The sequence below is a fragment of the Nicotiana attenuata genome, unplaced genomic scaffold, assembly GCF_001879085.1.
Source record: "Nicotiana attenuata strain UT unplaced genomic scaffold, NIATTr2, whole genome shotgun sequence".
Lineage (NCBI taxonomy): Eukaryota > Viridiplantae > Streptophyta > Magnoliopsida > Solanales > Solanaceae > Nicotiana > Nicotiana attenuata.
Genome location: NW_017671046.1, coordinates 152,533 through 166,582, shown reverse-complemented (window position 1 = coordinate 166,582; position 14,050 = coordinate 152,533).

The following is a 14,050-nucleotide window of genomic DNA, read 5'->3' as shown; positions in this document are numbered from 1 at the left end:
GACTCTTCACCCATTCTGCATCGTCGAGCTCAGCTTCCTGTATGATCCTTAAGGTAGGAATTTCTACCTCGGCGGGAATGACTGCTTCTGTACCATAAACCAGCATATAGGGGGTTGCCCCAGTTTATGTGCAGACTGTGGTGCGGTACCCTAGCAAAGCAAATGATAGCTTCTCGTGCCACTGCTTATGCTTCTCTATCATTTTCCTTAGTATCTTCTTGATGTTCTTATTGGCGGCTTCTACGGCTCCGTTCATCTGAGATTTGAAGGCTGTAGAATTCTTGTGTCTGATTTTGAAAGTTTCACATATGGCTCTCATCAAGTCACTATTGAGGTTGGAGCCATTATCCGTGATGATTGATTCTCGAATCCCGAATCGACTAATGATGCGGTCGCGGACAAAGTCCGCCACAACTTTCTTGGTCACTGCTCCGTAAGATGCTGCTTCAACCCATTTGGTGAAATAATCAATTGCCACTAGGATAAACCTGCGTCCGTTTGATGCGGCATGTTCGATTGGTCCGATAAAATCCATTCCCCAGGCGGCGAACGACCATGGTGAGGTTGTTGCATTAAGCTCATTTGTAGGTACCTTGATCATGTATGCATGTATCTGGCAGCGGTGGCATTTCCGGACGTACTGGATGCAATCTGTTTCCATAGTCATCCAAAAGTAACCAGCTCGAAGTATCTTCTTGGCTAATACAAAACCATTCATATGTTGGCCGCAGGTCCCAGCATGAATTTCTTCTAGTAGTTTAGATGCTTCTTTCGCATCAACACACATTAGTAATCCCATATCCGGAGTCCTCCTATACAGGATTCCTCCGCTGTTAAAGAAGTTGTTAGACAATCTTCGGAGCGTGCGTTTCTGTGTGGTGTTTGTAAGCTCTTGGTATTCTCCTTTTGCCAAATATTCCTTGATGTCATGAAACCAAGGTTTTCCATCTGCTTCTTCTTCGACATGAGCACAGTAAGCTGGCTGATCATAGATCTTCACCGAAATAGGATCAATGAAGTTCTTTTCTGGATGCTGTATCATGGATGATAGGGTAGCCAATGCATCGGCAAACTCATTCTGGACTCTGGGAACATGCTGGAACTCTGTCTTTGTGAACCTCTTTCTCAACTCCTGTACATGATGCAGATAAGGGAGTATCTTGGAGTTCTTGGTCGCCCATTCTTCTCGGACCTGATGTATATGCAAGTCCGAATCCCCAATTACTAGCAACTCTTGGATGTTCATGTCAATGGCCATCTTGAGCCCTAAGATGCAGGCTTCGTATTCGGCCATGTTGTTGGTGTACGGGAACCTGAGTTTGGCAGACACCGGATAATGCTGACCGGCTTCTGACACTAGGACTGCTCCTATTCCAACTCCTTTGAAATTTGCTGCTCCATTGAAAAACATTCTCCAACCATCATAGGATTATGCAATATCTTCTCCTATGAATGATACCTCTTCATCAGGAAAATACGTCTTTAGGGGTTCGTATTCTCCATCCACGGGATTTTCGGCAAGATGATCTGCTAGTGCCTGTCCTTTGATTGCTTTCTGAGTTACCTAGACAATGTCAAATTCACTCAAAAGGATTTGCCACTTGGCTAGCTTGCCGGTAGGCATGGGCTTCTGAAAGATGTACTTCAAAGGATCCATCCTTGATATGAGATATGTAGTGTAGGCACAGAAATAGTGCCTCAACTTCTGGGCCACCCAAGTCAGAGCACAGCAGGTGCGCTCTAACAGAGAGTAGCGGGCTTCGTACGGGGTGAACTTCTTACTGAGATAGTAAATGGCCTGTTCCTTCCTCCCTGTATCATCATGCTGCCGCAGGACGCAACCGAAGGCACCATCTAGCACTGTGATGTAGAGTAGTAGAGGTCTACTTGGCTCAGGCGGTACTAAAACCGGTGGTGTTGACAAATATTCTTTGACTCTGTCGAAAGCTTTTTGGCATTCATCGGTCCATTTGGTAGCGGCGTCCGTCTTCAACATCTTAAATATTGGCTCGCAGATAACTGTAGATTGAGCTATGAATCGGCTGATGTAGTTGAGTCTCCCCAAGAAACTCATTATGTCCTTCTTGTTCTTTGGCGGTGGCAACTCTTGAATAGCTTTGACCTTTGATGGATCCAGTTCTATTCCTCAGCGACTTACAATGAACCCATGTAGTTTTCCGGCAGGAATCCCGAATGCACATTTTGCGGGATTCAGTTTCAGGTTGTACCTTCTCAGTCTATTGAAGAACTTCCTCAAATCTTCCAAGTGATCAGTGGCTTTCTTGGACTTGATGATGACATCATCTACATATAATTCGATCTCCTTGTGTATCATATCATGGAAAATGGTAGTCATGGACCTCATGTAGGTGGCCCCTGCATTCTTTAACTCGAATGGCATCATTTTATAGCAGTACATCCCCCACGGCGTAATGAAAGCCGTTTTGTCAGCATCTTCTTCGTCCATCCAGATCTGATGATACCCAGCAAAACAATCTACAAATGATTGCAACTCGTGCTTGGCGCAATTGTCAATCAGGATGTGTATGTTTGGCAAGGGGAAGTCGTCTTTTGGATTGGCCCGGTTGAGATCCCGGTAGTCGACACAGACTCTGATCTTCCCATCCTTCTTCAGTACTGGCACAATGTTGGCTAACCATGTTGGATATTCTACTACCCTGAGAACCTTAGCTTTGACCTGCTTAATGACTTCTTCTTTGATTTTCAGACTCATATCAGGCTTAAATTTTCTGAGCTTTTGCTTTAGCGGTGGACATGTCGGATTAGTTGGTAGTTTGTGTACCATAATAGATGTACTCAAACCAGTCATGTCATCGTACGACCAGGCGAATATGTCCTCGTACTCCTTTAGGAATTCTATATATTCTTCCTTTTCTGATGGTGACAAATGAACGTTGATTCGTGTTTCTTTGACATTTTCTGCATCTCCCCGGTTAACAATCTCAGTCTCGTCCAAATTGGACTTAGGTCTGTTCTCAAAATTCTCAACTTCCTTAACAATCTCTTCCGGTATATCATCTTCCTCTGAATCTATGTCCGTTTGTTGCGTTGTCTCGTTGCATGTCACAGTCATTGGTTCATCAAGATAAGTAATAGTAATGTTGTATAAATAAAGTAATGAGATAAAATAATAAGAGTAAGATTTATAAGGAAACCGAAATGCTTTGATAAATCCCATAGCTGCTTTTGAACATTGGAGCTCTTTTGCGAAATCAAAATGTGAATGGAAAGTTAACTAGTAAAATAAAAGATAGTGCATGATGCTTGTTCAGCCTTGCTACCCCGAGGCTCGCCGGGCTCTGGTTTTCCTAATAGTCCAATTATTGAGGTGTGCCTCTCTGCTTAAGATGATCATGTCAGAGTGCACGAACTAACCTTTGGGGAGGGGAATAACAAAACAAAAAATAAAACAAAAAGGTAAACAAGTTAGAGAGGATCATAAAAAAAATGTTGTAATATTTAAACACATAGTGCCAGAATATAAAGCGTGTCCTAATTTGGGAGCCTTGTTGTGCCCGAGGTAGGCCTAGCGACAAATTGATTTGGATAACTTAGGATGCTAAATGCCTTATTTTATTGATAAAAATAGACGAATCCCAAATTGACACTAAATAAACAGGAAATAGAAATCACTAATGGCCATCAGCCTTATTACATTTGATAGAGCAAAAAGAAAAACTCCTATCCTACTTGGTCCCAGAAGGACCTTCCCCAGATTCGGCATCCCTGGCTCCATCGAACAGCTTTCCCAACTCGCGAAGTCCCAGCAATAGGTAGGCCCTGGCTAGGTGTCCGCCTTCGGTTCATTCAACATTTTGGCAATCTTCGACCCTTTTGAGAAACGATTTTGGTCACTAGAGTGTTAATCTTTTCACCAGCTTAGCAATCTTGGGTGGATGTTGGTGACCATGCCGAATCTGGGGACTTCGTACCTCATATTCCTGCAAGGCAAATAAGGTTAGGCCCTTACCCTCGCCAGACTCGACTATTTAATATCAACAATTAGCATGACGCATTTTTAGTTCTCCAAATAAATGCACAGAACGTGGTGATGTCCGTTTGGGTTTAGGTACCCAGTGGACTTTGGACAAGGCTATCTTAAAGGATCATTATGTGGACAACATAACTGATCCAACTAGGTTTGACCATGATGCATGCACAGTTTAAACGGAGTAAGGTTCCTATGGGGTTTTAGACTGGTACCCTTGAGCGGACAACTCAAGGGGGAAAGGCACGGAACTGTCGACTACACCGTTGATCGACTGGTTTTACCGCAAATACGCCTTTTCCGGATTTAGGGGGTGATAATATTGGAAGAGCGCAACCACTCATTATAAGCGTTGCTATAGGATTTGTTTAGCACGAGTGGAATATGATGTTGAGCATTATTATGCAACAATTAAAGGCATGTTGTCACGTATTTTCACGTTCAAGAAAGCAGTAAATACAACAGTTTCATAATTTAAAGCGGAAATGAAGGAAAGCAGTAAAGGCAAGAAACAAAGAGACAAGTCAGTTTTGTAGTTAAAAAGGAAATTGAATGCTTAAAAGAAATAAACAAATAGTTGCGCATAAAGAAGCATAAATTCACAATAATAGCCTGAAATGGTAAAAGCCTAAAAAATATCCCCAGCAGAGTCGCCATGCTGTCGCGCCCCCATTTTCTCGCGAAATCGGGTTTATGACATTTGGGAGGACAATTCGTTCCCTTTTGGGAAATTGGGTTTGATTTGAAGAGTCGCCACCTAATGATTAAAGTGCATTAGGACACTAAGAAGGGTTTGATTTGAATAACCAGAGATTGGGTAAGGGCTTGAAATTATTCCTAGGGGAAGGTGTTAGGCACCCCTCAGGATCCACTAGTGTGGTTCCCGGCCAAATTATTGTTGTGAACTTAAGCGCAAATAACACATAGGCAAATAAAGACTTCAAGTAAGAGGGGATTTTCGCATAATGGTTAAAAATAAACAAGTTTAGAAAGAACCAAAAGAAAGTTGATTTTTCTTAAAGAAATAGTTTGAAATTGGAGAAGAAGCAAAGAAACAAAGAAACAAAGGGAGGGGGGGGGGGTCCTAGGTTTATAAATAATATGGATCACCCCACACAACATCCGGTAATCACTCCTCAGTGAGGGGCTACAGGTGATGTTATCGCGTGGTCATCATATCCATATCTACCCTTTCCCACCCCGTTAGGGTATTAAAGCGCAGAATGGTCTCGTTTACTTATTGCATGCTATTACCCGCCCCAATCCTATCAGTCCCAGAGGCATTTAGGACTACTAATCCTAAAGGGAAGGGATATTAGGCTTGTTTATAGTTTCAAAGGCAAAACTCTAAGGCGACATACAAAAACACGTATAGCAAGTTGGGGGAAGCACATAACAAGTAAAAGGCTCAGATATACCTCCTTTGGCAGAGAAGAACATAATTTAGCATGTCTTGCACATACTGTTTAGGGTCTGATTAAAACTTAAAGGTTGAGGCAGACTGATTTGTTACATAGTTCAGATAAGAAGCCCGAATCAGGCCTGCCTGCTAGTTGTAGCTAATAAAATCTGATTCAGTTTATATAGTTTACCCTATGGTTTGCCTAGGTGTTGGACGAGGGTCCTATAGGCATGATATCTACTGATTTCAGAAACAAAGAAGTAAACTGAATACATACTGGTTTGAGAAAAGTTATCAGTTATTAAAGAAAGACAAGTTTTAGCGAAAGATCATAAGTTCTGCAACTGATGGTACGTCATTATTACTGGTTTTAGACTTATAAGCGAGTGAAGCGATTCATACTTGATTAATAGTTCCTATAGGCATGCTTTCTATTGCGTTGTTGATTTTAAACACTTTTATGGACATAGTAAAATGCAGAAAACCTATAACCATGATATCTAGGTGCTGAACTTTTGTTTAAAGCCCATGAACATGATATCTAATTGCAGTTGATTATTTAAGACCTATAAACATGATTGCCTAATGAAGAATGTATATGTAAGATTCAGAAAGACCTGTAGGCATATTTTCTATATGCATATGCAGGATTCAAATTTCCAGGTAAGTATAGACATGGTATCTATATGAGAAATGCAGAATTCCTACAGACATGGTATCTATATGAGAGAATGCAGAAATTCAGAAATAACCTATAGGCAGGATATCTATACGAGAGTGCAGAAATTCAGAAAGTACCTATAGACAGGATATCTATATGGGAGTGCAGAAATTCAGAAAGTACCTATAGGCAGGATATCTACCCTTTGCATACATAGTTATCCCTCCCTTTTCCACTAGCCATCCCCAAGAGTTTATTACAAATTATTACAGCCCAGAAAAATAAAAGAATACATCAGAAATCAAAAGTTCAACCAAGGAGAGCCTGATTCAGACTTCCTGTCTGAAATATGAAGTAAACTAACTCTAATAAGATCATGATCCAATGCCTTTCTCCCATTTGGATGTGTCAGAGTTCCCTAAGAGTCTCATTTGGACTCCGGGCAGTGCTCACACCCAAATGTATCACCAGATTAAGACATAGTGCAGTGTGGAAGGGCCAGCCCTCAAGTGTCCAAGTTCAGAGGGAACTCAAGGTCCCAAGGCAAGGCTCACAAGAAGGGGACAGAACTTAGGGACTAAGAGAGAGTGCAAGTGAAGAAATAGAGTGCTGAAAGGGGGAAAGGGAAAGGGAAAGGGAAACAGTTACAAATAAATACACATAGGGGTGCAGGGGAAATAGGGAAGTTGAAAGAAGCAAGAGCAGGTTGTGGGCATACCCAGCAATAGGGAGTGCTAGCATACCCATAAGCCTGTTAGAACACATTGTTTAGAGGCTGGGATCCCAAAGGATCCAATTTTAATTCATGGACAATAACTTATATATTGCCATGTCTTAAACCATAGCTCAAACACATAAGGGGGTAGGGAGTAGGGATTCATAGCAGAAACAAACAGAAAGAGGTCACCATACTAATTTAAATATTGAACTCTACAGAAACAGTAAGTAGACATGGATACACAAGCTGTAAATAAACACATTGTTGTGATGCTGAAGCTTAAATCAGGACATACCAGTTTCAAAGAAACAAATAAAGAAAAGTAGTAGGTCTTGTAAACAGGCCACAGTGCAGACAAGAAGAGAGAACACTATTGTGTGTGAGTATGAGTTCAGAAGGATTGTGAATTCTGTTGAGTTTGTGAAAGGGTCGTGCCTTTATAGTGTGAAAATCAGGCAGAAATAAGGCAAGAAAGCAGTTAAGGAACTGAATATCAATTAAGAATCAATCACACAAGACTTCCCTTAATTAAGGAATTCAGAAACGGGTAAAAACTATTTGAGGAAAGAAATTAAATAAGCACTTTGTGCAAAGTAGGCAATTAGGGGTAAATACATATAAGTTTTATTTATGTACAGAATTTTGAAATACGCGGTTGTACAATTAAGGTAAGAAAATAAATTAGTAGCCAGTAAATCAGAGGTCAGAGATTTTGTATGAATGAACCAAGTCAGAAAAGCTGAGAAAGGTTTTTAACTTAAGTCGAGTCACAGGGAAAATCAGCAAACAAGGAAAGAAAATCAATCAGACCTATTCAGAAGGGAGTCTGAACTAATCACAAATTCGAAAGCCATTTTAGAGGGAAGTTCATCACATATAAAGAGCATACAAACATGTCAAGCATGAAAGAAGATGTCGTGTCATTGTAAAATCAATAGAAGAATCCAGTGTAAAAGAGTTTAGCAAAAGTCAGAGTCGTATGAAAGACAAGGATGTCCCAACTCAGTTCAGAGACTCGAAATTGGTCTGAAGAGTTGGGGGTTTTGAAATAAAACCCTAGCTCAGGCAAATCACATAGCCAAACTTGGAAGAACCCCCAAATTCTAGGGATTCCACCATTAATCGAGTGCAAAGATGAGAGGGCAAGTAATTAAATCAAAACAGGTTCAGAGGTCTCAGAAAAGAACTGAAACTTCTAACACGTTTCTTTCAGCAACAGAAACTCATGAGAAACATGATAGAAAAGTAACATGCAGAACACAGTAGAAGAGCTCAAAAGAAACAGAGTAGAAGAAACTAATTTGAAACATAATGGGAAAATTGATAAGAACGGTAGGAGAAGCATATTAAGACGTTTTCTAGAAGAAGCTTAACCAGAACTCAGTATGTGGAACTTAATAAGAAACACTTAAGAACATAGTAAAGGAAGATACAGTAGGAGAAACACACAAGAATACAGTAGAGGAAAATACAGTAGAAAAAGCATGCAAGAACACAGTATAAGAAAATACAGTAGAAGGAGCATACAAGAACACCGTAGAAGAAGCATACAAGGACATGCTAGAAAAAAAAATACAAGAACACAATAGAGGCAAATACACACAAAAAAGAAAGTTAGAGAAACATTTAAATACTTTCAGAAAAACCCTAGATCGGAAAAGAAATGATTTTGAAAGTAGTTTGAAAGAAAAGCCAGGAAAATCGTTTAAAATCTTAAGGAAAGCATGTATATGGAACAGATATAAAGAGACCAGAAAAACCTCAAATCTAGGGTTTTCAGAGGAAACCAAACGACGAGAAAGGCTTGGATCTAAGCAAAAAGAGTCGAGACCAGGCTTCGAAATAGACATAGCTTGCCGGAACGGGGTCGGAGATGGCCGTGGAACTCGAATCGACAGAGATCTGGACACCCTTCATGGTCGAGTCATGGAGCTTCAGTCAACCAAACGTGAGGAGCCATAGGTGGCTTGGTGGGTGGTGAAACCACCATAGATCTAGGTTAGAGGGTGACCGGAGAAGATGAACAGAATTCATCGGAGAGGAGGGGGTGGGGAAGGTTCTAGAGAGAACCAGAGGTTAGAGAGATAGAGACGAGTGAGGGAAAAATGAGGGGTATTGGGGGGTCGTTTGGTTTAATTTAGGTAGGTTAAACGGGGATCGTTGATCTGAATGATCAACGGTCCAGATTGGATGGGGTAGGTTGGTCGGGTAGGATAATTGGATTGGGCTGGGTATTGGATTGGTCTAATTTGGGTTGGGGCTTGGGTTTAATTAGGCCAAATTAGAAAGCCAAATGTGGCTATAAGTTAAATAGCCTCTTTTTCCCTCTTAATTTATAAAAAATAATAAACAAATTTCTGGAAACAAATTAAAAGTACTAAAATGTCTTATAATATATAATTATTAATTTAAAAATATAAAATCCCATTTTATAAATATGAGACGGATTTAAACATAAAAATGGCTAATATTGCAATTATGTAATTTTATCCTTAAAAATACCAAATAAAAATATAAAAATGTGTAAAAAAATATCTTAGCCATATTTTGGTACAAACATAAGAATCCAATAAATGAATCACCAAAATGATAATTTTAAGGACCATCATTGGGNAAAGGGTTCATCACCTGTATTCCTACTCACTCTGTATTTCTGAGGCCGTGAAAACCTCACTTGGGGGTTGCCTCGAATTTTTGTGCGTAGTCCGGGCGCGTAGCCGGAACGTTTAAATATGAATTTGTGAGAAAGAAAATAAAATTTTGATGTTTTAATTGATTAAGTTTGACTTCGGTCAACATTTTGGGCAAACGGACCCGGACTCGTGATTCGACTGTCCCGGAGTGTCCGTAGGAAAATATGAGACTTGGGGGTGTGCCCGGAATCAAATTCCGAGGTCCCGGGTCCGAGGAATGAATTTTTACGTGAAATTGTTTTCTGAAAATAATTAAAGAATTGGAAAGTGTTATTTGTTTAGAAGACTATGCTGTTGGGCTCGTATTTTGGTTCCGACGCCCGGCACAAGTCTTAAATATGAGTTAAGCAATTGCTGTGAAGTTTGGTTAGATTTGGACGGCATTTGACGTGTTTTGAGCTAGAAGCAGTAAAATTTGATGTTTCATGGCAATTGGAAGGAAATCATGGGTCTTGAGGCCTAATTCGATGTTGTTTTGGCGATTTGATCGCACGGACGAGTCCATAGGATATTATTGGAGTTATGTGCATGTTTGGTTTGGAGCCCCGAGGGCTCGGGTGAGTTTTGAGTGGGTCCCGGGAGGGGTATTACACTTAAAAGTATCAGAAATTTGCAGGTCCAGGTGTTGCAGGCACCCAGCGCGGCCGCGGTCATTTCCGCACGGTCCGCGCTGGAAGCCGCGCGGCCGCGGTGCATTTTTGTGCGGTCCGCGTGGCTAGGTTCAGAGGGCCAGTATTCCTAGGTCGCCCAGCGCGGCCGCGTGCCACATCAGCGCGGTCCGCGCTGGGAGATTTAGAGAGTGGGAATTTTGGTCCATTCCTCCAGCGCGGCCGCGCACCAAATCAGTGCGGTCCGCTCTGGGTAGGTTCAGAGAGTCGTTTTCCCTCCCTTCCTCGGTGCGGCCGTGGGGCATTTTTGTGCGGTCCGCGCCGGGTCTTCAGTACATTATATAAAGTCGGGATTTTCAGTCATTTTTCACTTTTTCAAAACCCAAAACATAAGAGGCGATTTTCCAAACGATTCTTCTTCTTCTTCAAAACGATTGGTAAGTGAATTCTAACTTATTTTCTTTACTCCTTAACATCTTTAAACATAATTTCAACTTCAAAACAAAGATTTTAATGGGGAAATTTGGGAATTTAGGGTAGAACCTAGGTTTTCTAAACTTTTGGGGGGTTTTCGGACCTTCAATTTGAGGTCCGATTACCAAAATAACTCACATATCTGAGTTCATGGGGGAATGGGTAATCGGGTTTTGGTTCGAACCTCGAGTTTTGACCACGTGGGCCCGGGGCATTTTGGGAATTTTGAGTAAAACTTTGGGAAATACATTTTTCATGCATTCAAATTGATTCGATTAGCAGTTGTTGATACATTCAAGTAATTTGTGATTAGATTCGAGCGGTTTGGTGGTGAATTCGAGGGGTAAAGCTATACTAGAGGATTGAGTTGAGTTTGGAGCATTCGAGGTAAGTGTTTGATCTAATTTTGGCTTGAAGGAATAGGATTAGAGTGTCATTATTTGCTAATTGCTAAATGATCGAGTACGGTGTATAGGCATGGTGACGAGTATCTATACACCGGTGTCTAGCATGACCGTGGGTCCTTGTATGTATTTATCCTGTTATTGTTATGACTCTTCCATGTTAATTGATGTATTCTATGCAATGTGAAGAGTGAGAGAACTAATTACGAATCGTAAATTCTTTAGAGCGTTGGCTCGAATGACACGAAGACTATGGAGTAAGAAATGAAAGAAATAGAAAGTGATATGAATAATCCGTTGCCGGGATGGTTTGAATACATTGATTATCTCCCTTGCCGGGACATTTCTTATTATTTGTTTATCCTCTCGCCCCGTTTGGTTGTGATTACTGTTTGGGTGAGGAAGAGTGATTATGCACGAAGGGTCATTCCGTGCCATGTTTTGATTATATATGCATGAAGGGTCCTTCCGTGCCATGTTTTGATTATATATGCACGAAGGGTCATTCCGTGCCATGTTTTGATTATATGTGCACGAAGGGTCATTCCGTGCCATGTTTTGATTATATTTGCACGAAGGATCATTCTGTGCCATGATATGAGAGTTACGTGAGGGAAAGCACGAAGGGTGATGCCGCGCACTTTATTTGATTGCTTTTGGTGAGAATGAGAGTAAAAGCACGAAGGTTGATGTCGTGCAACTGTTGATTTTCCTGCTCTCATTAATTATTGTTTTTGCCTTGTTTCTTGTTTAAATTGTTGACTTTATATTCGAACTGTACTCCCCCATAGTATGCTTCCCCCCCCTCTTAATTGTTTAATTTCTGTACCCTTTCCTTGTATTGCACATATATACATTGAACTGCACAGGTTGACTTGGTAGTCCTGTCTAGCCTCGTCACTACTTCGTCGGGGTTAGGCCAGGCACTTACCAGCACATGGGGTCGGTTGTGCTGATGCTACACTTCTGTGCTCTTTTGCACAGATCAAGGTACTGCAGCAGCTTTTGGACCACAGTAGTAGGATATCGATCGGGAGCTGACTTCAGTCCAGGGACTTACGAGGTAGCCTAGCTGACGTTCGCAGGCAGGAGTCCCTTTCTATGTTTCAGTTTGTTTCCATTGTACCGAGACAGACATTTATTTATTTCTATTCTGACTTGTTTGTAGCACTCTTTAGTAGTTCGTGAGATAGCGACTCCAGTCTTGGGTAGTGAAATATTAGACTTCCGCATTTTTTTGGGGTTTTCAGTTATTTATGTTTTAAAAGACTTCTGCCTTTATTTAAAGACTTGTTATTTTGTTATTGTTATGTTGTTATCCGAAAATGTTTAAATGTTTGGCTTGCCTAGCTCCAACAGTAGGCGCCATCACGACTCCCGACGGTGGGAAATCCGGGTCAGAGATAAGAAACAAACAATCACATAACAAATAACCTCAAAACTCGAATGAACCCCCAAATTCTAGGGTTTTTTACCATTAATCGAGTCTAGAGATGAAGACAAGTAAGTCAGTTAAAAATATTAACGGAATAAGAGCAGAAATCATAAAGGAACACGTATTTCCCAGTAGAAGAAACTCATGAATAACATAATAAAGAACAATCGTGCAAAAAATACAGTAGAAGAACTCGTAAGAACAAGGTAGAAGAAACATAGTAGAAGAAACACATAAGGATCATCGAAGAGACGTAGCAGAAGAAACATATAAGAATCACAGTAGAGCATGTTAAAAGAACAAAGAAACCCTAAATCGGGGAAGATGAAAAGGTTAAAAAGCGAGTTTTGAAAGAAACTTTTGAGAAAACGTTTGAGACCCCAAGATAAACACAGATCTAGGACAGATCTAGAGAAATCAGGAGAACCCCGAAAGGGTAGGGTTTTAGAAGAAACCTAGAAGTGAGAAAGGCCTGGAAAACTCGTGGATCTAAGCCGGAGATGTTAGACTCAGGATTGAACGTCCACGATATGCCAGAGTAAAGCCGGAGACGACCATGGAACCCTGAATCGAAGGAGATCTGGGTAGAGATCTTTAAGGTCAGGCCTTGAATCTTCAGAAAACCAGTGTATAAGAGCACCAGGGGGTGGGTGTAAGATCCCCATGGCTTTGGTGGCCATAGATTTCGGTGGATCTCTTGTCTGAGACGGCAAGAGGCGGCTAGGGTTTGAGAAAGTGGAGGGTTTCAGAGGCGGCGATTGGTGAGAAATGAGGTAGGGTAAAGGGGTTGTTTGAATTAAAAAGGGAAAGGGACGAGGGGAGCCGTTGATCTAAAAGATCAACTGCTGGGATTAAATGGGTCGAATAGGGGCCGGGTTGGGTATGATAGGAAAGGGTATGGGTCGGGTTATAATAAAATTGGGTCGTGGGATTTTGGGGTTGAGATTGGGGGTCCAATTTGGGCTAAAATCGAAATACAAAAAGGGCTGTCATTTAAATAGCCAGTTTTCCCCTTTTAATTTATAAAAATAGTAAAAAATGACTTGAAAATAAATTAAAGGTACTAGACCAATTAATAACATATAAATATTAATGTTAAAATACTAAAAGTGATTTTATAATTATAGAATGTTGTTAATCGTAAAATAGGCTATAATTATAATTATATGCAATTAGCTTAAAAAATACCAAATAAATGTATAAAAATATAAAAAAATTACCCCAATTATATCTTAGGGTAACTATGAGAACGAAATAAATTATTCACTAAAAAAATGCTAGTTTGGGAATAATTATTGAATTTTGTAGTATTAAAATAGACAATAAATTGGTTTTAAAATCTTAAAAAATAAAGGAAAAATACCAAAACTTTGGGGCATGCTTATATATGCCTGTACATGCTATTTTGAAAGTATTATGCATATATAATTAATATAGGGAAAAAATTGGGTATCAACACCCTTTCGAGAGCGTTTCCCCAAACTTCTTCAGCAAGACGGACTCGATCTCGTCGTCTTTTATGTTGTTGCCCTTTACTGCGCACGTGTAGGCGGTAACGTGCTCGTTGGGGTCTGAGGTCCCGTTGTATTTTGGGGATTCCGGGCATACTGGAACTTCTTTGGGAATGGGTTTCGGAGTCCGGCTTC